This window comes from Ambystoma mexicanum, chromosome 4q, assembly GCF_040938575.1.
Source record: "Ambystoma mexicanum isolate Mex_15411 chromosome 4q, UKY_AmexF1_1, whole genome shotgun sequence".
Lineage (NCBI taxonomy): Eukaryota > Metazoa > Chordata > Amphibia > Caudata > Ambystomatidae > Ambystoma > Ambystoma mexicanum.
In genome coordinates this window covers 69,271,085-69,298,460 of record NC_090928.1, presented here as the reverse complement: position 1 = coordinate 69,298,460, position 27,376 = coordinate 69,271,085, and the positions used below count along the sequence as shown (strand labels likewise).

The 27,376-nt window shown below is 45.3% G+C and overlaps 1 protein-coding gene across 1 annotated transcript in view; it reads left to right on the top strand.

Moving 5' to 3' along the window:
• Window positions 1-27,376, top strand: part of C4QH6orf58 (chromosome 4q C6orf58 homolog) — a 369,601-nt gene that overhangs the window by 235,794 nt on the left and 106,431 nt on the right. The gene's annotated exons all lie outside the window — the stretch shown is intronic.

Below are 27,376 nucleotides of genomic sequence, written 5' to 3'. Positions count from 1 at the left end.
GTAGATCTGTATTATTACCCCTGCCCCCATGAATCGAATAGGAAAGATAACACTTTGTCATTAATATGGGAGTTTTAATGTTTCCGTATTGCCCTTATAATTGTGCTTTGTGTCATATACTATGAACTGATTTTTAAATAGTACTAATATTTAAAATGTCAATTTTATTTGTATGTGTTTTGTTATGGCTGAAACGTTATGTTTGACGTTTAAACATATGCTTATACCATTTAGTAATGTGAGCCAGTAGCCCAAGCCAAGATGGCTAATTGCCATTATTTTTGAGATTATAAGTCACCTTCTTTATGTCTTTCACTGTGGGGGGAGTGTCTGTAATATAAACAAGCACTCTATGGGTGATGAGTGACTGTGAACAAGCCACTGGTTAGTGGTGAAACGCGTCAGGCTGCCGTCTGGCTAAGCAAAATTAGCACTGGGAGATCACTTTTTATCTGCTGCATATGTAAAATAAAGGCTGTTATATTTTACACAACCTATGATGCAGTGTTTGCTGTTGGATTTTCGTGTTTATTTGGATCATTGGAACACTTTTTTGTTCGTGGAGTGCTGCTCGCATGAATAGTTTCCGCCCGAAGCTGTTTGTTTTTGAAATATATATATATATATATTTTCAAACAAAAGAAACCAATAAATAGTTTCCCAAAAGGGAATACACTCCAATCGATCAGCTATCAACGTGACTCACCATCCAGACAGACGTCAAATCCTCATATTGGCCAGTTTATTAAATTAATAACCATTAAACATTAAAATATAGACAACAACGGTACGATGCGTTTCGCAGCGTCCTTGCTGCTTGTTAACATACACAATTCATCAGACCCAGTGGCAACACATATACAAGCACCTAGTCTCTATGGTTTACATTTAACAGTTGTCCTTTTTCTCTTTTAACAATTCACAACACATGCTGTTGAATACATTATTTAGAAAACGTGTTGGCCATTTTGTAATAGTTCTTTCCATTTGTTTGGCTACTTATTCAGTTATGTAACTAAACACATGTCCCCCCTGAGCCGGGACCTGGGAGCTGGGAAGCATGGCGACACATGGCTCATTGGTGAGTACAAATGCCTGTGTACATGCATGCATGTCACACACAGACAAATACACAAACCAAACTAATGACAACCATTATCACTTCCCCAGGGGACAGTGCCTAGCCTCTGAGCAACTACATGATGACGCCAATACAGAACCCCACCACACCACCCCAGGTAAGATACAATGCAGCCCATATTGCAACCTGGGCCATAGTGGAGCGCACATTCGGAGTGCTCAAGTCAAGCTTCCGCTCTCTTGACCGCTCTGGCGGGCAGCTTCTCTATGCACCCCCAGTAGTGTGCAGGATCATTGTGGCAGCATGTGTCCTGCACAATGTTGCAACACGGCGGGGCGTACCGGTGGACATGGTGGTGCCCCCACATCCCCAACCACACGCACAGGCTCTGCGCATGAGAGGGGAAAGGACACGTGGAGGCTGCCCAACTGAGGCACCCCTCACCTTTTGTGGCCTCCCAACCATGTCACAGATGTACTAGTACCAATGGGGGGTGCACACAACAATTGTCCTGGGCAACTTGGGTGAGGGGGGCAAGGTATGTGATGCAAACAGCACCCCTGTGCTCCTGCAAGGCTGCCTGTGGCCCCTTAGGAAAAATGACGGGTCACACAATGCTCAGGGATTCCAAAAAAACAAGAAAAAGAGATACATGACCCCTGTAGCCCATGTGCGTGTAAAAAACACATGCAGTACGCTGTGGCACCCAGGAACACACAAAATGCGTACGTGATCAACATGCGGGCTTGTATGATCGAAAAAAAGGGGTAAGCGACAAACAGGGACACCTGCAGTGGGAAAAATAGCATGCGCGACTCACTTTCTGCCTTGCGTGTAGAAGAAGAACGTGTAGGCAACTCCCCCGCCAAAAGAAGTACGCACTGTAGCCTCTGTGAAGTAATCGCGTGTGAGCCCCAACATCTGGAAAACACACGCACCGCTCTCCACGAAAAGCACGTACAGAGCGATCAAAACCCATGTGGGACCTTTAACCCGTGCCGAGTGAAACGCCCACGCTACATCACCTACGTGCTTACACACTAAGGGCCTTTCCTCAGATTTCACGCAAATGTGCTGTTTTTCACGTGCCAAATCACTCCGTATCAAGCTGGCCACGCAACAACACACAGAAGACCACGCTCCTGCCCAGAAGGCTGAATTACAGCCCCCCAGAGCCCCGAGCAGCCTCCCGCGAGCCATCTGCTGCTGCCTGCCTGCTGCCACCATGCCCTGCCATTTGGTGCCTGCACATCTGCCATCTGCAGGGGTCCAGTTGCTTTGACCACCCCTGCTGGAACAGAAAACTCCGACTGGTGTTCCATCGCTCTACAACCCAGCCCCTGGACCCGTTGCTCTCCCACACCTGCCTCGGGGGCAGCCATGCCGGGGCAAACACCATCTGAGGCCACTGGCAACCCCCAGCAAGTGAGGCAGAGGGCTGTCAGCTTCTCAGCTAAAGAAGTTGCCATCCTGGTGGAGCAAGTCCTGGGGCATTATGATGCCCTCTTCGGAAGACCATGCGCCGACAAGGAAGGACGGAGGAGGATCTGGCTGGAAATCGTGGTTGCCATCAACGCAGAGGGGGTGGCAACCTGCGACATCCAACACGTCCAGAAGCACTGGGAGGATTTCAAGTCCCTCAAGAAGGGCCAGCGCCTCCTGAGTGCAGTGGATGCAGGGGGGCGCCGGGTCTCTCTCTCACCAACGACCAGATGAGGGTCCTGGAGCGCATCCGCCCAGTGCTTTACCATCAGATCCTCGAGGTGCAGACCCGTCTGGAGTCAAGCAGTGAGTGTCTGTGCCTTATTATTCTATGCAGTGCCTGTTGAGGTGTGTCACAGATGTGCTGCTTGGACATATGTTGTATGTGTGCATGGACATGATGGTGCTGCATGTGTGCACAGTCATGTGTGATGTATGTCGGTGGGGTCTATGATGAGATGCATGATGCACACCTGCTCGTATAGATGCACACATGTTTGCATGTCTGAATGTGTATCATGGCGGTTTCCAGCCATTGCATCAAATCCAAGATATCAAATGCAAACGCATAGCAAACAAATGCTTTGTGAGAGTGCATTTCTACCGTAGGTAAAGGGCCTTCTTCTGTTTAAATGAATTTTGATGGGTGACTTAGCAAAGGGTTGGGGGGCAACTTTGACAATATGAAATGGGAATAAGCTTTTTTCCGATGCATCATTGGGGAGTCCTTTGCATTTGATGGATTAGCATTTGATGCAATCACTACAAACACTCATTGCATGTTGGATGTATGACACATGGATGCTATTCACACATTCATCTGCTTGTAGGATGTGCATGTGCATGTGTATGTTTGGTATGTGTGTGACAGTGACACCACATGGATGCTGGTGACACAGACAACGGGGTGCACGATTGGCAGATGTAACACAGTTGGTGATGATTGCACGAGACAGGAGGCAGTGATGGCAATAGACATGTCTGTGAGGTGGTATGTGTGCTGTGTGTATGGCTGCACCATGATGCATGCAACGTCTGGCCACCCTTGGGTTGTACATGCACGGTCTCATGAATAGATGCAGATGCCTGTGGCACAGTTAAGGAGTATTTGTGCATGTGTGGGGCCTTACATACCATGAGTGTTGGGGAGTGTGATGGCGTCTGTGATGTGTGACAATGCCACTCATGTGCAAATGTCATGTGTGTATCAGACCATGGTACAGTGCCCTGATGCCTGTGTTCTATCTCTCCCTGTCTGCAGCGTCGACTGGTGAAGAGGGCGGAAACGGTGCTGTGGAGCACAGCGGCAGGGATGCCACCGCTAGCCGGAGAAGCAAGGCCCAGCTCCCCTCACAGGTTAAACTATCTCCGGGAGTGAGGAGCCTGGTGCCGCGTCCATGGCAGCAGCTGCCGCGGGAAGGTTCAAGAGGCGGAGGGTGGAGATGGACTCTTCTCGGCAGCAGAAGGGGTAGCTGAGCCCCCACAGGGTCCTGTGGAGGAAGACGGCACAGAGGCATCCAGGTTGGTGGGGGTTTGGTTGAGGAGGAGGCCGTGACAGCACCACACACAGGGCCTGGAGGGGGGATTCCACTGGTGCTAGTGGTGCGGTCCAGGGGCAGGGACAGGAGGCAGCACAGGCCGCTGTGGAGGTGCCTGTGTGTAATCCTGTCCCTGATCCTGTGACTGCATCATCCCGCACCAGCAAGGATGCCTTCGTCCAGACCAGTTTTCAGGGAGGGGATGCGCGAACAACAACTGGCCTTACTCTCCCTGCAGACTTGGTAATTCATGACTGGGTTGAGCCTGTCCTAGCTGGGTAGGCGTTGCGTGCAAGTGGTATCTGGGATGACGTGCAGGGTTCTCGTCAGGACAATGCACGTCATTTTGGATACCTGTGTGGGCGCATCGACCTATGTCGGCACTGGATTCCTCCGTGTGCTGGATGCTCTTGCCACCCCCTCCTCAACTGAACCCCCTATGTGCCAGTTGTCCTCCGTGCCATCTTCCTGCCCGAGTATCACCTGGGCCCCCTGTGGAGATGCTCCTGAGGCAGCGGCCAGGCTGGTGGAGAACACATCCTTGCCACAGTCGGGAGTCATAGGTCCAGGATGTTTTTGGTGCAAGGGCAGGGTTGGGGGTGTAACTGGCGCTGCTGCAGGGTCGCTGCGCCTCGGCTGGTTATGGATGTTTGAATCTATGAATACGCGGTGCGTCAAAATGGGATTTGGCGCACTCAGCTGACGCACGCTGGTGCACGCTCCCTCTCTGCGCTGCCCGCATGTGCTGAATCTGCGCTCAGTTCTATGAATTACCCCCATAGGGTGATGGAAAATGTTAATCTATTTCATTTACACTGCTTTTTTCACTTAGTTATGTTCCCAAAAATGTATACAATTCCTCATCAAGATTATGTCCCCTTGGTTTTTTGTTTTTTGGTTTTGAGATCTAAAATAAACCTGGTTTCCATTTGGTGTAGTTCAAGCTCTCGATTACCGCTTCGAGGATTCTCTTTGATGTGATGCAGACCAAAAAAACTATCTAGCTTTCCCTTGTGGATGTCTCGAAAATGTACAGCCATCAGATACGATGCATCAAAGTTCTTAATAGCTCTCATTTGCCCAGTAAAGACCCATTGTTGTGTGGTGCTGAGGTGTGAGAGACTCACGCAACGGTTGGGAGCCAATGCCGCCCGAAGTTTGGTAAATTTGCTGATTTTATTAGCCGTGTTCGAGTAATCACAAAAATAAGTCTAAACTGGGCTCATCTATGAATCAGTGCTATTCTTACATAGCCAGTTTGAATGTTTTTTGTACAGTGCACTGTCATTATAAGCTTCATATACATGGCTCCAGCCCCAACCCACAATGAGAATATTAAGAATTGCAGTGGTTGCTGGGCCTTGATAAGAATGTTGGACTTGATTTCTAGTGGTTAGGCTGAACATCAGATGTCAATACCCGGGACCTGTGGTATGGACAGGTGCCTAGAGACCTTTGAAGCAGGCAATTCTGTTACATGAAAATGTCGTTCAGCATTGCTTAGATGGTTTGAGTCCTATTCATGGGATCTTGTTTATCCTGACTTTCTTGTGTCACTGTTTAGAAGACCTATACAGAGGTTATAAGGGTTGACCACTCTCTACTTTATCTATGACGCTGTTCACAGCTGGTGCTACATTTTCTAGGTTGTTTCAAATACTTAGATTGGTGGGGGAGGTTGTTTTTTCCACAGCCCACTATTGCACAGTTTCAATTGCTCGTGGTGCTCAATGCTTCAGCCTTTGTCCTATGGCGTACTTTCAGGTCATCTGTTTTTATGTGACCTCATCCCACCTTTGGTGCAACCATGCCAGAACTTTGGGCTTCGCTACTAGTCCGGCAGTGTGCTAGAAAGTGCCAGTAAATTAACTGTCATCTTGATTCCGCCACTTTAGTTGTAATTCTGGAAAAATTCCCCATGGATTCCTATAGACTCCAAAAATGGGAAATAACAGAACCGTCCCACCACAATTGCTTTCTCTGTGTTTTGGGCTCCAGTTTCTCTCCAAGTTTCTTGTTTTCTATCCATTGATGCAATGCCCCTAAAATGGTCGTAACCGCCCTCTGGGATTGACCCATTTTCAGCTTTTTTGGTTGTGAGGCAGAATTCTTTCTATATACTAATTACCGTGACAAAAGTATTTGTTTTTCTAACCTATGGAAAAATTAGCGGTTAGGCATCCGGGCTTCCCAACTAACACCATAGTTCTTTTGTTTCATTTTCTCTTTTCTAGTCAGCTGTCTAGTTACTGATCGGTCAAGAGAGCCCAAGCCATTAGTTGAGCTAGGTTTCACTGGAATTCCTAAATCAGCAACCTGGTTTATAATAAATATATTACCCAGGCAGCCTATGGGGCTTTTAAAGTTTCCAGGACTTATCTCCTCTCTTACTTCCATTGTGTTATCCTCCAGAAACCTTCTTCTCCATGTGCTCCTTTCCAAAATTTCCAGGAGCCAGCTCTGGGCCACTGAAGAAGGAGAGGATCTGAGGATTCCGGAAACTGACTACCCTTTTTTAATAGATCTATCATCTTGTACTGGCTGCACTTGTTCGTGATAGGACATTCTTCATAGCTCTGGGCTAGGTTTATAGAATGCAGTGGAGAGCGGAGCACGGAAGACCAGAGCGTGGGAGACAGAGAGCAGTTTTCCAACCTGAGCTGCTTTTGGACGGCTTCAACGAGCTCAAAACGTATCATGATTGTGGGAGTGAGCGTGCCTGGAGCCCTTCATATATACTTCCTGACACTGCACGAAGCTTGGTGAGGGAGGAGCAGGGGAGACAGAGCGCAGTTTTCCACAGTTTGCCACAGACAGAAGTTGGTAAGCCTCTCTCATACTCAGCTACTCAACTTAATCAGTCATCACACATTGAGCCCCTGGCTTCCAGAGTCTGTGGCCTAAAACTACCTATTATTAACCCACCTTTCAGTTCAAGTGTGTTTCCATTCAAGCAAAAATTGTGTGGGAGAAGTGGTAAAGAGTGTTTTCTTTTCTCTCATTTGAACTTGGACCATTTGCGACATCGTAAGAGAAGCATTTCTCTAATATTTATAATATAATGCCCTCTCGCCTGCATGTAGTACGATCTGTGCAGTAGGGTGAAACCTCAAAGGATGTCGAAAACACACGAAACACACGAAATGTCCTTAAGATTAATAAATATGGCAACATAACTTCCTCTGCTTCTCTCTCTCTCTCCAGGGGAGGGTATGACTGGCAGTTTTAATGCCAGTGCCCCGGTAATAAGGACATGTGAAATAACGACTTCCACAAAAGATAGGAAAACACACACTCCAAAGATTACTACATTTTTAACCCCATACAACCAATCGCTACCGAGGGAGAATCTGTGAAAGCATGATTGCTCACAACAGTTGCAACACTTGCTTCAAGCGTCCCCTTCAGTTGCCCCCCATTCTATTGAGGGTTCTGGGCTCATTATCTGAGAATATTTCTCTTGACAAGACCCCTCTCTTGATGAATATGTCAACGCATTACTCAGATTCATCTATGACTGCCTACTCCTCAACACCAGTCCAGTGCTGGTGAGACAATTGTCCACTCTGCTGAATAGCGTGGACACTAAACTCTGTGAGCAAGTAACTGAGGGGCAAGAGGGTTTATTCACAGAAATAAACCAGGTACTATGTGCTCTGATTTCTTTATATGAAGGCATGAAAACTGAGTCACAAATTCACTCTACTCTACTGGAATCGTTATTGTTCAAATGTGAACATGCTGGGGTGCAAAATAAGCTAAAGGATTTGTTGGGGTATAATTACTATCCTCCTCAAGTTGACCTACAGAGATTTAGCCACCCTACGTTAGTCCAAAATGGCAGTAAGACTATTCAAACGAGAATGAATACGGATGGGAGGGAACAAGATGTTGTCCATTCGGAGGTGCAGGGGTTGTTGATAACAGTTCTACTCCCCCAGAATCTGATAATCATGGCCGGCATGTGAAATTCAGCTCAACGGCTCATGTGAGTCATATCCTCTTTGACCATAATGAGTCACGGGTACTGAGGGAAGTTGATCTTTGACAAACCAAGAAACATTAATCCTATACCAGTGGTCAAGAATTAGAGAAATGAGGATGTAATCATCTGTATGGACCCCGATTGCTCAGTTGAACACATGTCTAAGGGACCCAGAGTGAAAACTAGAGCTGCAAATAGAACAAATGCAGCATCAACAAAAAAGCCTAAAAAAAAAAAAAACTAGGGCAAAGGCCATGAAGAAGTCCTTGCGTACATTTTTTCGGAACCTGTTGAACCAGCCTTCGGCTGCCACAATCATTAAGAAGCCAGCTGTTGGGAAAAGAGCCACAATTACCTGTGGCTCACAGAGTGGGGACAACATAACGGATTTGGAAACAGTACCTGAAGCCCCGACAGTAACAACTGCAATGCTCAGAACAACAGAATCATAAACAGTTCAGACTCACTTCGGCACAACATCTGTAAGTTCGTGGCAAGAACCTGCCAGTGTAATAAGCACCCATTCTTAAATAGGAACCAACTCTGAAACGTATAATCACATCTGTGTGAATAGGCCTGTATAGCCCATTAATTTACATCTGGTTTCTGGATTAGTGAATTCATTATATACCGTAGTAGTTTAACAGGACCAAAGTTCATCTGCTATGTGGGTCCTACATCAAGGGAAGGAATACCGACTAACCTTCACAGTCCTTCATCTGCTCTCTCTAATCTGATAGCATTGAATCAGCCAGTACCATCTCATGAGGTGCTTGCTAACCCTGATGGTCGATTTCATCTTGGTCCCCCTGAGGCTTACAGAAGACTGAGTTTGCGAACATCACAGAGTGTTCCAAGAAATCCTAAAGGCCTAGAAAGGTAGCACGATTGGGAATCCCGAATGACTACTGTTATACCAGGACCTGAGGGTCATTTGCATGGAAACAAAGATGAATTAGCTCTTAAAAGACAGGGCCCGTTTAAAATCTTGGTTGAAAGCTTATTGTAGGAGAACCGCGATATCCTATTGAACAGTCCACACATCATGCGGCTTATGAGCAAAATCCCTTACCTTCGGGCCCTGTCTTCAGTGGAAATAAATCGAGTTGACTACATAGATTTGCACCAAACCGATTGTGCTATTATGTTTATAATAATGATAATCACTGACATTATAATAAAGAAGGACATTCTCTGAGACAACTGGGTTTTGATATATGTTTGTATTCGGCTGGGGAAAATTGACACACTAACTTAAACAAAGAGTCATCCCCCTATCCAGTGAGATCTTGATATCAACAGATTGTAGAGGCCACATGGGAAGAGGGGTTTGTTTTACAAATAATAACTCAGTTAATGTGGGCCTGAATTATGACTGGTCTCGGTTAACTGGAGCCTTTCTCCAATCTGGAGAGAGCGATCAGTCATAACCTAATTTGAACACCTTCTAATTTTTGTCTTGGAATTCTAGGGGCCACCATAAATTATTAGCTAATGGCGAACTAGGAAAACTTTTCCAAAAACATCACCTAGTGTGCCTTCAAGAAGCATGGCTAACCGATAAACCTTTGTTTGATGGTTATGTGTCCCATTTCCAAGCTGCTCAGAAAGATGCACAGTGCCGTCCATCGGTGGGTCTTCTTACATTGATAAAATCTCGTCCGGGGATAATAACTGCGATTGTGATTGATGTCTCAAGGTTTCATTTAGCGTCCCATGTAATAGTGAAAGATGGGACATTACAGTATGATTTTATGTTTGTAAATGGGTATTGGCATAAGGGGATCTCTCAGTTAGATGAAGCATTGGACAAATGAACTAATTTTGTTAATGGTTGGTGTAAAAAATTTAGAAGCGGCTTGCCTATTGTGTTAGGGGATCTTAACGCCCACAGTATAGACTTTGACCCAGCAACAACTGTTATCCCTAGGTTGGGTAATTCTAATATAAGGCTGGAGAAATGGAGCAAAGTGATTGCGAGCTATTCAAAGCCTAGCATTTGAAATGTTTAATGGTTCGCTTCCTGGCGACATTCCTCATAATCATACGTGGAGTAACGAGACCTTGTTCTCCACCATTGATTATATATCTTTGCCAGATTGGGTAATTATTTGAATGTACTACCAACCAATTTAAGTGACCATTCTGTGTTGCTTGCAGAAATTGACCTCGAGGTCACAAATGCAAGTTCAGGTGGGCCTAGAGATCTTTTGGTCAGCTCTGCAGGCAATAAACTTTCTTGGAACCTCAAAAACATGAGTTGGGTCAATGATGCCGTACCACGCTGCCTGGCTGATTCCTCGTTACAATAGAAAATAGACACTTTTTCAGTCGACAAATATGAACCTTTTACAGGCGATTTCCTAGTTTCTGTCTTGGGCCATTCCCCCATGAACAATGGGTCTAAGTCTAAACATATTTAAGCTTTCGACCAAGAGCTAATTGTCAGAAAACAGAAAATGAGAAAAAAAAAAAAAAAAAATTGTAAAAGAAGGAAAGAATTGTCTCTGCCAGTTACTCTAGTGGAAATTAAGAAACCAACATCCAAATACAAAAATTAAAGGTTGATAAATATCGATGTTATATTCAGTATCTGAATTAGACTGGGTATCTTGCTACAGTGTATTTTTAGTGCAAGCTCTTGGTGTTAAACCATTATCTCTTGACCAGCAGTTTTGGCTGATGACCACCATATCCCAATAAATCTGGATATCGTTGAGGGAATCCTTGTTAAGATGAGTTCTTCCTGAGCCCACGGCCCTAGCAAATTATCTAATTTATTGTTTATAAGTGCACTACGGAAGTGGTCAGTTATTTTGTGCATTTTATTTGAGCAGATTTTGGTAACCTATCAATTTCCAGAATCATGGTGGGTCACACACATAAGGCCTCATTGCACGGATGGCAGTAAGGGATTACCGGCAGCGGTAAGGGCACCGGTGCCGGTAATCCCTTAACGCCCTACTACGCGGTCCCTCAGTGGGTCCCGGCCTTAACGTGTGGTCGGACCACACTTTAAGGACGGGACCCGCTGAGGGACTTCAGAGCAAATAACGGTACCGCTAATTGTGGTACCGTTATTTGCTCCTTCCCCATTCCCATTTGAGCCCTATGGGGGCTCAAATGGGAATGGGGAAGGGCCATGGTGAATGGGGAATTACCGTCCCTGCCAACCTTGGAATGGGGCGGTAATTCTGCCATTCACAATGCCGGACTCCGGCGGCAACCATGGTGCTACTAGCACCATGGTTACCGCCATTGGTCTAATGAGGCCCATAGTATCAATATATAAAAAGGGCTTAAGGTGCGACCTGACAAATTATCAACCAACATCTATAGTGGATGCAGAAATTAAAGTCTTCACCGCAATGATTCTTGGTCATATAGAAGCATGGGCGGCGGAGTCTGGTAGGCGTAAAAAATGGCAGTTCGACTTTCGCAAGCATATGATTACTACCTTAAATGGTGTAATGCTGAAGTGTGTACAAACGCTAGCTTTGTCCAGAAAATACAAGTCTATTTTTATCGTCACTATCGATCTGTCTGCCGCCTTTGATGCAAAAGACAGAAAATTACTTTGGGTAAAATTGTGAAAATGGGGCCTACCCGAAGCACTACTGCGATCAACAATTGGTCTCCATGAACGAACAGTAGTTCAGGTCAGGATGAATGCTGAGGGCAGCTTATCTGTTAGAATTCCAACATCTAGGGGCATCAGACAGGGGTGCGTTCTTGCCCCCTGTCTGTTTAACCTATATATGTCAGATATAGGAGAGCATATCATGCCAGCAGCCCTAGCCTCACCCAAACTTGATAACCTGAGTCGTATGGCTGAGTTATGCAGACAACTTTTTAATATTTGATTGCACTGAGATTGGACTCAAACGACTTTTAACTGCTTTTAATAATGTTATAACCACCCACTCCCAGAAAATTAATTAATCTAAAACAAAAGTTAAGCACTGCACTTTAAAGAAGCATTTGTCCCACTTTAAATGGTCTGTTCGAAACGATCTCCTTGAAAGAGTCTACGGTTTTATCTACCTAGGCTTTCCTAATATTTCCAAAGCTCACAAATAAGAGATTGGTTGCATGCATGGGTCTCTGCAATGGGGAACCAGACAATTCAGCTAGATGCCGGATTCGGTAGATTCTCTTAATCCCGATGTTAAAGGGAAAGATTATCCCAAAGATCTTATATTGTATTGAGATCCACTTTTTCTGGGTGTTGGATATCTTACCGATATTGGAAGCAACTGCTGGCGCAGAGTTCTTAACATTCAGACTTAAGTGCCTGTGGCTGCGCTCTTGTATGAACTGGGCATAAATTCTCTGACCAGTAGAGCCAATTGGAGGCACTTAAATTTGTATAGGAGCCTTATTAATACTGTTCCTGAGTCACTTTATGTTGATCTGGCAGTTAGAGATGGATAATTACAATACTTTAACAAATTGTCTAGTTATAGTGTACATTTGTTGAGAGAGACAGATACAGCAATTGCTGATCTGATACCAACCCCGTAAACGTCAAGTCATTGTCACAGCAACGATATTGGTCCTTTTTAAAATCTTGCTGGAATTGGTATTGCACCAAGCAAATTATGATAAGATATGGCTGGTGTCCAGCAAAATCTTTTAATTGTAGATATTTTCTCCACCAGGACTCAGTTGAGGAACACAAACACTTGTTGATAACGTGCCCAGCATTAACAGGGAAACGTACACAGCACTTTAAAAAGATTCTAAGTGATCCGACCGTGGATGACTTTGCCGGGGCCGGAATGTTCGCATGAGAAGGGTGCGAACTACCAAAAGTTTGCACCTTTCTCCTGCGAACACACTTACATACAACGGGGGCTGCAGGGGTTTACCCCACAATTTGACAATTTGAATCACTTGCTGCTTGCTTAATGGGAGAATCTAAGGGCAGCCATGATATAAACCTATCGGATTGTCCAATACTTCTTAATTGACCGGGCTGACTCATGCAAGCTCATGCTGACTCATGCACCCGTAAACTGGCGGAGGCTGAATTGTAAGCTAATATTGACAGCCTTTTATCGGATTTAGGGCCTCATTACACGGATGGCGGTAAGGATTTACCGGTACCGGTAAAATACCGGGACCGGTAAATCCTTACCGCCTTACTACGAGGTCCCTTTGCGGGTTGGGGGATTTAACGCCTGCTTTTTGCAGGCGTTAAAAACCAACCCGCAAAGGGACCCAGGGAGCTAATTACGGTACCGCAATTTGCGGTACCGCAATTAGCGCCTTCCCCATTCCCATTATGCCCTATGGGGCAAAAATGGGAATGGGGAAGGGCAATGGTGGAAGGGGGAATTACCGCCCCGCCAACCTTGGAATGGGGCGGTAATTCCCCTTTCCGCCAAGGCGGTGCCGGTATTTTACCGGCATGAACCATGGCGCTAATAGTGCCATGGTTCTCTGCCATCCGTGTAATGAGGCCCTTAGTATCAACAATTTGTAACCAGCCAACTGAAAAGTCAAAAGATAGCTGACAATGGACAAATAAAAGCCTTCAACGTGAAATCCATTGGTGGTGTTGGACACTTTAAAGATCAACTTTAAGGCACATGTAAACCATCATACTCCAAAAGACCCAAGTGCTTTTTACATATACAACACCTCCCTACCTGCTCAGTGTTATTGTACATTATTAGGTTCTACAGGTGGACTTTACTCTTGTCACCAAGTGAAGTGGTGATCACGGGGGTGTTTAGACTTAGGAGAGATTTTGAAGGGGCCAGATTTATAAAATTTTAAACTCAGATACAAAATAAGACTTCCTCTCCTTGAGTAACGGCCAAACACATATTCTTAAGGCAGCTCCTTAGATTGAAACAAGTGGGTAATACATCACTCTCTTTAGAACAAAATTCTTTCAGTGGCTGTGTCCACCGGCCTGGCAATTCATGGGGGCTGGTTATAGTTTTGCTGTCTGAAATGGGTATCCTTCTCACCAGTCCTATTCAGGGGCTTATCTTCATTACTGACTCCAGATGAGGGGGCGTTCATAGGGGGTACTACAAAAAGGTAGCTGGTGGGTTGGGGTTAGGGGATATTTGTTGGGGTAGAGTTGAGTGTGGGTGGGTTCACTCCCTGCATTCTGTCGTAAAATAATTTGATAAAAACATGTTTTTTTTATACAGTTAAACTTTGATTTAAAGACAGAGAACCACCCATGGGCTGCTCCCGGTTCTTCTCAAGGGTCAGGTGACCAGTGGAAGGAGGGTTGTGGTTGCAAAAAACAGTTTTGGCAGTGTCTGTCCTGTTTTTAGTAGGCTGGCCAGAGTGTCGTAGGGATGAACTGGGCCTGCCATCTGTGAGCTTGCAAACCTCTCCCTTTCCTTTCCTTCTGGCCTCTTACTCTGGGCCCCAATTGAGACACCCTACCGGAACATGCTCTTTCACCCTGCATTTACTATCTCCTTCCGTGCATTTAACTCCTGACACCTCCTCGATGCTCCACTGTGGGCATGTACCTGCTCCCGCCCAAACAAGCACATCGGCAGGGCAGTCTTTTTATGTCTCCAACTGTCTAGGTGTGTGCCTTGATCTTCTCCGTCTTTAACTTCTACAGTGTCACTCATCTTGGGGTCATCTTCACCTCCTTCCTCCTCCTGGCTCACTGTCTCCTTCCTTGACTATCTTCCTCCTTTGGTACACATTTCTGCCTCTGGGGGTTCCCTTTGCCCCCTATTGTGGTCTCCACTTCTGGGGGACACTCTCTCCCCAACATCTGGGGTGCCTCTTTTTCCTAATCTTTGGTATAACTCCCTTTCACTTTCCTCTGATGTTCTTCTGCTCCTTCTTCCTGCTGCCAATCACATTTCCTGCTCTCCTCCAACTCTCCAGTTCTTGCACCTGAATAGTTACTTAAAACAACTATTAATTCCTTTTATTTCCATTCATTTAATATTAAAATTTCGATTCAAATGTTTAAAGCTCAATTTGAACTTAAATGCTGCGTGCATACTTTCATGTAGCAATGGTCAGCGAGTTGCTCTCAGCTAAAAAAATACAGAGCCACAAATTAGTGTATGACCATCTCGACGAGATGTCAATAAAACACAGAAAGAACGAGACCATCTTCACTCTCAGGACTGAGCACACAGGTATTATGTGCTCTCACGTTTCAACATGTTCCCAAAAACTGAGGAAATGTGCAGCCGCGCTGCTAAATTTTTAGCTTTTGTCGAGAGCTGGAAACCTCCATAGTTGGTCATAGGATTAGACTCATCTTCAGGAAAGAAATAGGATGTTTTCGGCTAAGAAATGTCACTAAATAAGGGAATTAAGTATTTTTTTATAGGCTCAAAGTGTGTATATATAATTTGTAATGTGTACATGCATCGATTGGCTCAATCCAACCTATCCTACGTAATCTCATTTTTACTGGACCCGGATTTGCGGTTGCAATGTTCTCTAATAGAATCTCAGTACTTAACCAAATTGTTCAACATCTCACATGAAGCATTTAACATACAATCTTTCAAGATACAACCCAATGAATTCGGAAGGGGAGTCATTGTTTGTTTGTCTAATAAGGGTGATTTCCATTCTATTTGGTAATTCAGAGGAGCCAACCCTATAATCGGAGGACAGACATGGGAGTCACCCTGGATAGGTTGAAAGTCCTACCCTAAATCTTCTGCCAGGCAGTGTCTCTATTGGGAGTTTATGCACCGTAAGTAAGACATGGTACTACCGGCTCCTTATAACATTTTACCATTAGGATCATTGGGTTCATGGGATATTGGACCCATTTTCGGTTTATTTTCCTTTATTGAGTAGCATAGGACGCCACTAAAAGTCCTTCATACCACTTTTGAAGCTGTGATTTCTATTAGACCTCTTCTCGTCTCTGAGTTTTAGGATACCACATGAGGTTCTCAGTTCTACTCCTCTGACAGGCTTCTTCTCCTTGTCACTGCTCTCTCTAAACTCCCACAATGCCCGGTTTCTCTATGCATCTCTTATGCTCTGCCAAAGCATCTCTCAGATTTGGTCTTGGGGCTATAGGCTGAATCCTTTATCTGGACCAGTGGCTGGTTCGAGTTTTGCAAGTATGGGGCAGAAACATGAACGAAGAGACCCAGGAGCAGGAACGAAGAGACCCAGGAGCAGGAACTGCTCTGTGCATGGATGGCTTTGCCAGCTCCGCAGTTTTACCCCAGAGCTCTTTTGCCTGGAGCTTGGTATCTGGGAGTTCACTCTCTTTAATAAAAGAAGCTGTGTTACTTGCTTCATTTTCACCCTCTTGCCGCGGGGTCGCCCAAAAACTCCTAGAAAGAGGTTGGCTTATGAATTCCAGATGATACCCTCTTGCCACAAAGTTCTCTGCCCATCTGTCATGGAGAGACTCTGCCCAAACCTTTGAGAATTGGAGAAAGAGGGCACATTCTACACAGACCTAACATTAGCAGTGATTGGTGCTTGGAGTCATGACTCTTCTGGAAGGATCACCCCAGAGGTTTACTGCGGTCCACCAATCTCTTTATGAAGCATTATCATTATTGACCTAGGGCGCAGAAGGATACGCATATATATATCCTCTTTCCCACTGAGGGTTCTGAAAACCAGAGCTGAGACCTGAGAGGCTGTCCATGTCCACATACTATCGAAATAAGATGTATCCTCCACTATCTCCACAGCCACTTTCCACATCCATCTGATTCTGCAGCCCATCAAATCCAGCTGTCGAACTATGTCCATACGTAACGTTGTAATTGCCTGCCTAATCCCTCAATGCAGAGACTATTTCTAAATACAGCACTCTGTTTTATGTCTCCTTCAACACAGCCATCAACCGGCTTATCAACACCCACTGTACTCACTGTAAATCTGTCAAAGAACCCAGAAAGGGGATTGCAACTGCTATCTGTTGTTTGCTCTGTACTGCACTTCTGACTGCACTTCCAACCCTATCACTCAAATTAAAACAGAAATGCCAATATGTTCTTTCCCTGAAAACTCTGTGAACCTTGGCTTGTACATCAAAGAGGAAGGGGATGCCCAGAGCTGCTGACCTCTTGGCGTCATTCGTATGCCAGTCTCTTAAACAAACATGCCTTCTTGCCAAAATGGAAGACACAGCTGCCAAGGTGGATGGCCTTTCACCAGGGGTCTGCAACCTGCGCTTCTCCAGATGTTTTTCACTATCACTCCCATGATCCCTAGCCACTGACTGGCTGACTGGGGCTGATGGGAGTTGTAGTCCAAAACGTCTGGATAACCAAAAGTTGCAGACCACTGACTTACACCATTAAAGGCCGAGTCATAAAAGGATTTGGCCAGCCACTGGGTGTGTTCCAATAGCTCAGACGCCTCTGTCTCATATGTTATACACATGAACCTGAGATAATAAAACGACCAGATGGAGCTCAGATATGCACGCGACATATTCCCACTAGTCAATCACATCTGCACAGCTAGTGCTAGCTTTCATATGTGTGTGGGAGGGTGGGGTATGGTGGGTTTGGGGTAGAGTCAGTGAACTGGGACAGGGGCTATGGACGGGAGTCCCCATTAAAAGGAAAAAGTAGTAGGACCACCAAGAGTCGAACTAATGGTTAACTCGGTAAATGTAGTTGATACATCCATATAGAACCCTGACAGAGTTATTCTTGGTTCTGTTTGTGTTTCCGGTGCACGTCAAAGGTTTCAAGTCCAAGATAGGCCAACTCAGATTGGTATCCTTCTGGGGTTCAAACATTTTGGACCATTAAAATGGCAAATATGAACACTGACTTTGCGATGCAGGGCAGCAAGCACTGTCTAAAAACATAACCTATCATCAGGTAGGTATGTTTTCAGCCTGGCCCGTGAGTCAATACATTAACTGGCTCTCCCTTAACACCTTGGGGTGACCTGGGTTCCAGCTGTCTTGTCCACACCCCGATCCCTATATATCAGACTGTGATTAGTATTAATCATGTTTACTTGATGGCTTTTTGCAGTCTCGCTGCCAAGGTTTTGCTCTATGACTATTTACTTGACCTCAGAAACACTCTGTTGAGCGGGCAGATCAATATCAATATCAAAAATATCCTCATACTCCGCAAAGACCGTCGACATTTCCCCAGTGGTGTGCCAAGTGGGGCGGGAGGGCTAGCTTGCCCCCCCAGTAGCTCTTTTACTAGCCAGACCACAACGTTTGGGAGCAGGGCACCTCTCTATGTCGCTGGCAGGACCATGAAGGGTACTGGCAGCAGGACACCTTTCCCGTTCGGCACCTTCATTGCCCAACGGGCGAGATGTCCCTCTTCCAGGAGTCCAGGACAATGTCCGGCGGAGCTCAGGGCAGCAGAGCGGCTCTGCCGAGGATGTGACACGTTGCTCTGTGTCAAATAAGCATTGCAATGGCAGCCTTCAGGCACTGATGGCATGGAGGGCGAGGGGGGGTTAGTAGCAAGGATGTTTGTCCCTTAATGTCACCTGGGGTGATCAGAAGCGAGAAGGGTGCATAATGCTGCATGCTTTATGAAATAATGACTATAGCTTTATAACGAACGCAATGGGGATTTGTTAGGCTCCCATCAAAGTACTACCCAATTTGATAGAATGTTTGTGTCCGTATGGACGAATTGGCTGAATTCGGCCACTACTGAAAAATCAAAGCCCATTATACTGAACATGAGGAGCAGGGATTGCGGGGGTATCCCCCGCACCCAATGTTCGGTATAATGCACTTTGCAGGCTGCTGGGGTGTCCCCTGCTTCCAGGACATTGAAAGCGAGGGACTCCAACCAAAAGAAAAAAAGAAAAAGGGACCCTGCGGCTGCAGCTCTGACTCGCGTTAGACTAACGGAACTGACGCTGCAGGGGAATATCAGGAGAGTCAGCTGCCAGTGAAAAAGGTAAGTGGGTGAGGGAGATTCGTATAGGCTCACGGATTTGGGTTATTTGCCCGAAGGTCAAATAGATTAAAGGATAGTTCCGGGACTTTTTTTTATTGTTCCTACGGTTCGGCCATGTGTTTTTAAGCATAAATCGGTAGATCGTAGAAAACTTTCCTTTGGACCTTACCCGACTTTTCGTCCATTAACGCACTCAAAATCAGCCGCCATTGTGTGATAATCCTATCATTTCCCCCCATCGACCTGGCTCACCTGCGTTTGCGGCACTAAATCATATCCCCCGCCCCTGAAACAGACTTTATCAAAACATTCATATTCCCCGCCTCTATCCGTGACGTGACTGTGCTGCGTAGGCAAACGCGCCCAGGCGTCTTCTACGCGACTCCACACAGAACCCGGAAACCAACACAGATCAGCTCACAACACAGCGCGCCACAATTCGGAATATGAAACTGTACTTTTAAATCAAACCGCAAGATTGTAAATTTGGTAAAGTACATTTATTTGACATCAAATGTTTAGAGAATATTCAGCGATTTGCATTTTTCTTTGCTCTCGATCCAAAATAATTCGTCTTGAGGCAAGCGATGTTCGTATGCAGTACACAGGGTGTTGGTTTACGATAAAATAAGCTCTTCGGTCGCACTGATAATCGCATGGCTGTTCCAACAACGAGGCACTAGGCCACCACAACGGTATGTATGTTGCATCTAGCCATTAGTACCGCGTTAGGGCATACTTGTACTTGGCGATCGTCCCATAAAATGGTCAGGGTGGTAACGTTGTTCACGCGGAGAAGCAACTGGTGGTTGTAAAAGCCATCCGCCGGTGTCTGGTACTCGTGACACATACAATAATGAAGGATGTACCTGTTTTAAAAACATAAAAAATGAAATTAGTCTCACCATCAGATCTTTATTAAAATTATTCATTTTATATATTAGGTCGGGAAATTATTTCTTAGCTAGGACAGTGCAACTGGGTATTATACGTCATTTCCAGTAACCCACCCCCTTTTTCAGAGCCGCCTGAGCGCCAGTGGACCACTTCGTCACTGATATGATATAATATGGCATTTGCAACGCGCCTATACACAAGTGTTTCAAGGCGTGGCGAGGCAGGGAGGGGGGGGAACAAGGAGAAGACAGACAACGATCCTACTAGGCCAGGTGTCATTCAGATTGCGCAAGTGCAGGGGTAGGGGGAAGGTAAAAGTGCAAGGGGAAGGGGAAGGGGGAAGTGGAGTACAAGGTAAGTAGCATAAAATAATAAATACATAGGGCCAGCTGGTGGTGAGTGCAAGGTAAGTGCAGAACAAGTGCTGGGAAGGGGGGGCTGTAGGATACTGAGACAGTCCCCCAGTGCAGGGGTTGACAGGTAGGCAGTGCAGGTGGAGAGTGGAAGGGCCCAGGACCGAGGTCGCAGACAGTGGACCAGTTGTAGCAGGGGAGAGAGAAAGCAGAAGCAAAGAGGAAGGTTTTGAGGTGCTTCCGTAAAAGGAGATGGTTCTCCTCAAGATAGTGCGCGGTACAAAACAATATGCCACATAGAACGAACAAGTACAACTTAACCCGTCTTTAAAGCTACTGTATAGTAATTAAATTGCGGTATAAACTCATCTAAAGAGTTACTTACATTATATTTGCATTTTCCATTGTGTCTGTGCGTAGGGCAGCCCCGAAATACCACTCCTTATATGCCGACGCTATTTCTTCTAATGAACGAACATTAAATGGCTTTCGTTTCTGAAATTATATTCATTATCGTTTACGTTATTGCACCACACCCCCAAAAAGAAGTCTTTCGGGATGGTCCCGGCCTGTCAAGGTCAAATAACAATAGAACCTTATACTGAGTCGTGGGCCATTCCGGCACCCGAGCAAAAAATCAAAGCAGCTGACCTTCACTTTGAACGAGCACACATTCCTAGTTAGCTACATTCAGTGTAAGGCCATCTCACAGGACTTGAAATTTACACTCCATCTTTGCATTTTGTCTGCGTGTATTTGCAGCCCCAGAGAACCATAAATACGGAGACATTCTATATTTTTTGAAAAATGATTTATATTACTGTTTGGTTTAATTTAATGCGCAAATGAACAAGGTTGGATAGACACATTGCATGTACATTGAGCAATCACTTTTATTTACACAATACATAGCTACACATATTCAATGGGCCTGCGACATGAGGAGACTCCAGAGCAAAGTCACAGGTGACACCCGGGTGGTTCGCACAACTGCACGGTGAAGGGAGGGGCAACGGTGGAGAGACACATTGCATGTACACTGAGCAATCACTTTTATTTACACATTACATAGATACACATATTCAATGGGCCTGCAACATGAGGAGACTCGAGAGAACAGACAATCAAATTACAATCATTTAAACCGTGATGTGTATTTCTCAATGAGCTCTGCTTTAGGTGGACATGGAACAGAGGCAATGTTGGGTGGCAATGCAGTTGTCCCCTGCACAGGTTCGTCCACAACTCCATGTATGTGCCTATCTAGGACATCAACAATAAGTCTCTCAATAAACTCATATTGCATATCCTGAAAAACTGGTTTGATCACCCATTGTTTACTTCTTTTAGTGAAGGCCTTATTGTAGCGAAGCGTCCCTAAAGTTCCGGTCGTCCTACTTTGTTGACGGCCAACATTATGGTTATGTGCCAAGACCACTAGAAGAGTCCGATTTATCATGCCCTCCATGCCAAAATGCAATCGTTTTGGCCTGTACTTTAGGCACATATTGTGGAACACCTCCAAATCTCCTGTGTGGCAGAATTCCGTGAGTCCCCTCAAATCTCTTGTTATAGTTTTATCAAATACAATCTTTTCAATGGCTTTGTGAGTGGGTGATGAAGGAATCAACCACTTCTTCTTCCGTGCCTCCTCTGTGGACAAATGGCCATGTTCACAATTGTGGAAATGTTGGTTTGTGGTCCAGCGGTGAGCGTTCCTACAGTGTAGCATTACTGACCGCCATTTTTCCAGTAGAATTTCCAACGACCCTCCACATGTTTTTGAGCTCCACCAAAGATGGTTGCTGATTGACTTGGACCACTGTGAAATACCTTGCATATCTTTTTTTTTACCTGCAGCCGACATTTTTTTATTGATTGTTTTTGCAAGATGCCATACGTCAAATTGGTGATTTATATTTTTGTACTCTTCTCTCATTGTCTTGGCAATTGAAACGTGTCTGTCCGTGGCTATCAGGTCGATCACCATTCCCCGCGATTGTAGTTCTTGCAATGATGCTACAAAGCCAACTTTCTCCATGGCCACTGAGGATGTACTTTGTGACACCTGCACGACCACCGAACTCACAATTTTCTTACTTTCCATGTCCTGAAAGTGGTAGGTGCAGTACTTGGCTGAAAATCCTGGGCTGTCGCACTGTCCATCACCGGCTAGCCTGAACCGTTTGCCCGCGAATGTACTATCAATAGACATTTTTTCCATTCTCCAAGCTTCGCTAATTGCTGGAAATAGATAATCGATTTGGTATTTGTAGAACTGAGTTTTCACAATGAAATGGATTCCCACAAACTGAAAGAAATACTCTAACTTTTTAAAACTTGAACCACTAAAAAGTGCGGCCGCTGCACAAAGTAGATTGCCTGCTGGCAGTTGCCCCAGCATGGGTTGTGCAGACCATGAGAAAGGATGATATTTTGTACAGGTGGCATGTATTTTAAGGTTAGTGCCTCGAATTGCACGAGTCACATTAATCAATGGCTCCCCACATACTTCCCCACCAACCGAATGCCCACATTTCATCCTAATAATAATATCAATCAAACAACTATCGAATACAATGAATTTGGCCTCTTTCCTTATACTGTCACTCTGCATCCCAGCTGGTTCGGCCTGTAACGTTGAGGACATGTCACTCACATGAAAGGTAGAATCTCTGATATCGTCTTCCGCTATGTTCAGTGATATTGATGGTGTTTCATTGTCGTCCACTTCATTCTCTTCCATTTCAACATCTGTTCCTTCTCCGGCGATGGGTGAATAAAACAATTTCTTCAACTTTCTCGCGGTCTTAGTTTTTGCGGGTGTGGATTCTGTGAATTGATCTCCGACTGCATCCGAACTACCATGAGGACATTCACTATCAATGGCTGGTGGTGGTATAGCTCCGTTGTCAATCACTTCATATTCTTCCCATTGGCACGATGCATCTCCAGTCTCAAGTCCCTGCCAAAAGGTTTGACAAGCAACATCTCTCGTTCGCTTCACTGTCTGTGTAGATCTAGTTCGTACACCCACTCGCAACTAGAGGACAGATTGGAAAAGGGATGTTCAGTTTAAACACAACTTACAGTATTGAACTATTAACAGTGAAAAACAACATAATATAGTGACCAGGACACTAACCTTCTTTTGCTTTCTTTTCTTTGAAACTTTCTTGCCTCGAACTTCAACATCAGGACGCTGTTGCTCCGACTCGTGTGTGCATGTCTCCACTTCCTCTTGCGCTGCAACGACTATATTTTCATGATAAGCACATCCATCACGCACTGACGCTCCATCGACTCCCTGAAACATAGAACTTTCATTAGTATGTATAATAATATTGAAAACACAAAATGTACTTGGGGACCAATACCCACTTACATCTCAATAGCAAAACACGAATGAACGCATTGTGTAGAAAATTCAAACGACAATTATTCACGCATTGTTGATCTAGTTAGATGGAACTGTCAAGATCCATACCTCGGGCTCCGCATAGACTTCCATTGATGATATTATTGAAGATGACGCTTCAGCAACTCCCTGAAACACAGTAATTGCATTAGTATGGTTTTCTATTTTGTTAAAAATAACATAAACTTTGTGCAGGCGTCAACGGCTCATCTAAATAGACCTGCACAAATGATCAGTTGTCTAAAATAAATAATGGATATGTAAATATGATTCGATTTGCTCGATCGTTGGAAGTGTCACCACCCAGAGATCTGCATCAACTACTAGGGGTGATGTTCTTGTAGAACATTGCGCCGACCCGTAACTGCATGCTCCCCCTTCTTCTTGGACTAATGCTCCATCGACTCCCTGAAACATAGGACTTTCATTAGTAATGAACACAATATTGAAAAAAGAAGACACATAGGAGGGCGACGACAGAAGGACATATCAATGGCTAAAAACGAAAGAAACATTGTGTGTAACAATCACGCTACAAGAATGCAAGATCTGATGATCTCCATCGATGGAACTGTCCGGAAACGTACCTCGAGCATCTGAGTGACATCAACGGTTGTCGTCAATGCGTTGGACTCCTCAGCATCTCCCTGAAAGACAGTACTTGCATTATTTTGGATAACAATAATTATAACTGAAAACAAAGACTAGAGGACGAGTACTAGGGTGTACCATTAGGTAAAATAATTACACGATAAATTAAAACTATTGATTTACATGCCTAAAACAAGTCAGTGGCAGAATAGCTGAGTAAGATTACCCGATAGGCGCTTGAAGTGGCTGATGACTGCAATAACGACACGGATGGAGAATCTTCCGCCTTCATATTGAGTGGATACATAAATGGGGAAATTATTGTTAGCTAATGCTACACACTACCGCAAGGCCGAGAGCTAAATCCGTAAACTTGACTCACCAGTGGAGGGATGTGGACGAATAGAGTGGGAATAGCGGTTGAGAGCAATTTTCGCTTCGCTCGCGGTGTGTTCTTCTTTATTAGCAATGATGTGGAGTACATGTCTGAGCTAAAGTGCCTGCTGCAGACGCGGTATCGATCACCCCTCTTGTCCGCAAAGACTTCTAGGACTCTACTTTCAAGCTCAGACGGTGGATATCCGCAATATCGGACCCATTCTCTTATCTGATCTATTGTCTTAGGGAAAACATGCATTATAGTACCTTCAGATTTATTATGGGTCTTCGAAGGGCAACCGCCAATGGAACAGGCAGGCATTGTGGAAAGTTCTGAAAAGTAAAGATCAACAATTCTCTATGAATACCAATGTGTTAAAAAATTAAATGACACATAAAAGGTTCAATGCAAGGTTCGTTTTGGTTCTTGGAACTATACACGTTATTCACATGCGGATAAGTATTTGAATAACTTTAAAAAATAGAAAAATAATTTGACTAAACTCAGAACATGTGACTAGTTCCTTGCATGTACTGTCTTGAACGAAAAGAAAACATGGATGCAATTTGATGACTACTAGCAAATAGATATAAATTAAAAAATTGGACGCAAAATGATTATGGTACATGGCCTTACCTTGACGAACAAACAGTTAGATGCAGGGATCAGGGAGCAGTTCACAGGTTGCAAACTGACGAGTTTGCTCGAAGTGGTCACGGAAGTTCACAGAGACGAAGAGCAGATAACCAGCACCTTCACGGGTTGACTAGCAAAGCGCAAAGAAGTTCTCATTAGAAATATGAAGTGGGTTATAAAGAATTCGAAACAGGGGTGTGTTTGTGAATGAATGACGTGAATATGTCGTGGCATTATGCGGTTTGCAGGGGGGCGTCCAGCGTGAGGGGGGATGCTTGGCAGGAGACACGGGGTCTGGAGGTAGACATGGGAACAACAACCCATGCTCTATAGACCACTTTGAAGTGTACATGGTCTTTGGCACCTTTTGGCCTTTATCGCTCCCTGACAGCTCCACTTGCCAGCGCAAGTACCCCGGTGCGAACTGCCTTTGATAGGGCGGGGGGGTGGACTGGGGCGGAGGTCGTGCAGACAAGACACAGGAAGACTCGTGAATGGAGACACACTTATGTGGATTGCAGGGGGGCGTCCAGCGTGAGGGGGGATGCTTGGCAGGAGACACGGGGTCTGGAGGTAGACATGGGAACAACAAACCATGCTCTATAGACCACTTTGAAGTGTACATGGTCTTTGGCACCTTTTGGCCTTTATCGCTCCCTGACAGCTCCACTTGCCAGCGCAAGTACCCCGGTGCGAACTGCCTTTGATAGGGCGGGGGGTGGATTGGGGCGGTGGTCGTGCAGACAAGACTCGTTTGCCGCAGGGCCTCACCAAGGAGAGGCCATCTAACTGCATGTAAGAGGCAGGCTGCAGGATCTAGTACATGGAAGGCAGGGGGGTGAGTTTATAAATACCTCACCCTCCCAGGAGAATATATGGGTGCAGTTCACCCTGGAGACCCTGGATGCCTAGGCAGTTAGTCAGCAGCAGGCTGGCCTGTGGTGGCAAGGCGGCACGGGCCACAGGGGGTCATCTCTGTACCCGGTGCCCAAAAGGATGATTTATTATGATCAACCATATTGATTATTTACCTATAACCATGTTTTGTATCAATAAAATCCAACGGCCTTTTATTGCCAATGCTTGAACAAAGTGGTGTGGTAAGTATTTTTGGGGGAGGAGGCAAGGCCGGTAGGCTTGATGCCAACCCGCAAAATAACATATGTATGTCTGCTGCATATGGGTTCAACGGTTATGTGGATTGAAGGTGGGCGGCCAGCGTGAGGGAGGATGCTGGCCGGAGACATGTGGTGTGACAAGACAAGGCACAGGAAGACTATTGAATGGAGACACACTAGATTCATTTAAAAAATCAAAACAACCATTGTTAAAATATATGTTGGGTTTTATTTTAGATCTTAATTTCAATTGAACATAAATAATAAACATTACACATTGTAAAGTTCCGGTTGCAGCACATCCAGGGAAAATCCGCGGTATTGTCCACTGTCGCTGGGGAAATGTTGTCTAATGGCAAGTACCGCACAGGCAGGTATTACTCTCCGAACGCGGTGTCCGAGCCTCCCGTGAAGCCACCAAGTGAAGCAATGATAGGCCACCAGCCTGTACCACCGGTGAAAAAGAAAGATGCAAACGGTATTAAAATGACAAAACTTTCTTATCAATGTCGATGAAGGTAAAAAATGTCATTCTGCTTTGAAAAAAATTCTATCTAGAAAATGCACAATATGGAACCAATTTACATGCGTTCGAATGATATGTAGATGTAATTTTATATGTGGGAGACGACCATGAAATAGTAGTGGCATCACTGACATCACAACCAGAGTATACTTACTCGTTACTCGGATTACGCGGACGAACAGTGCCGCGAAGTTCGTGCATAAGCACCATCATCATCCTCAACACGGTCCGTGAGAGGCAGGCTTCCCTGAACTCTGGCAGCTCGGTGATGCATTGCGGACTTGGCTCGCCTTCCGAAATGTAGGCCAAGCACCCGGAATTTTCACGGCAGCAGCAGTTCTCCTCCTCAGTTGGCATTAGCTCGCACCGATTGCACGTGCACCAGGTGGAGACGCCGTCCATGCGACATGGTCCAGGCTCTTCATCCGTTGACTGGTCCTCCCAACTGCCGTCCGAATCCCCATCGTTTTCGCGTGCTTGCCTTTCCAGTAG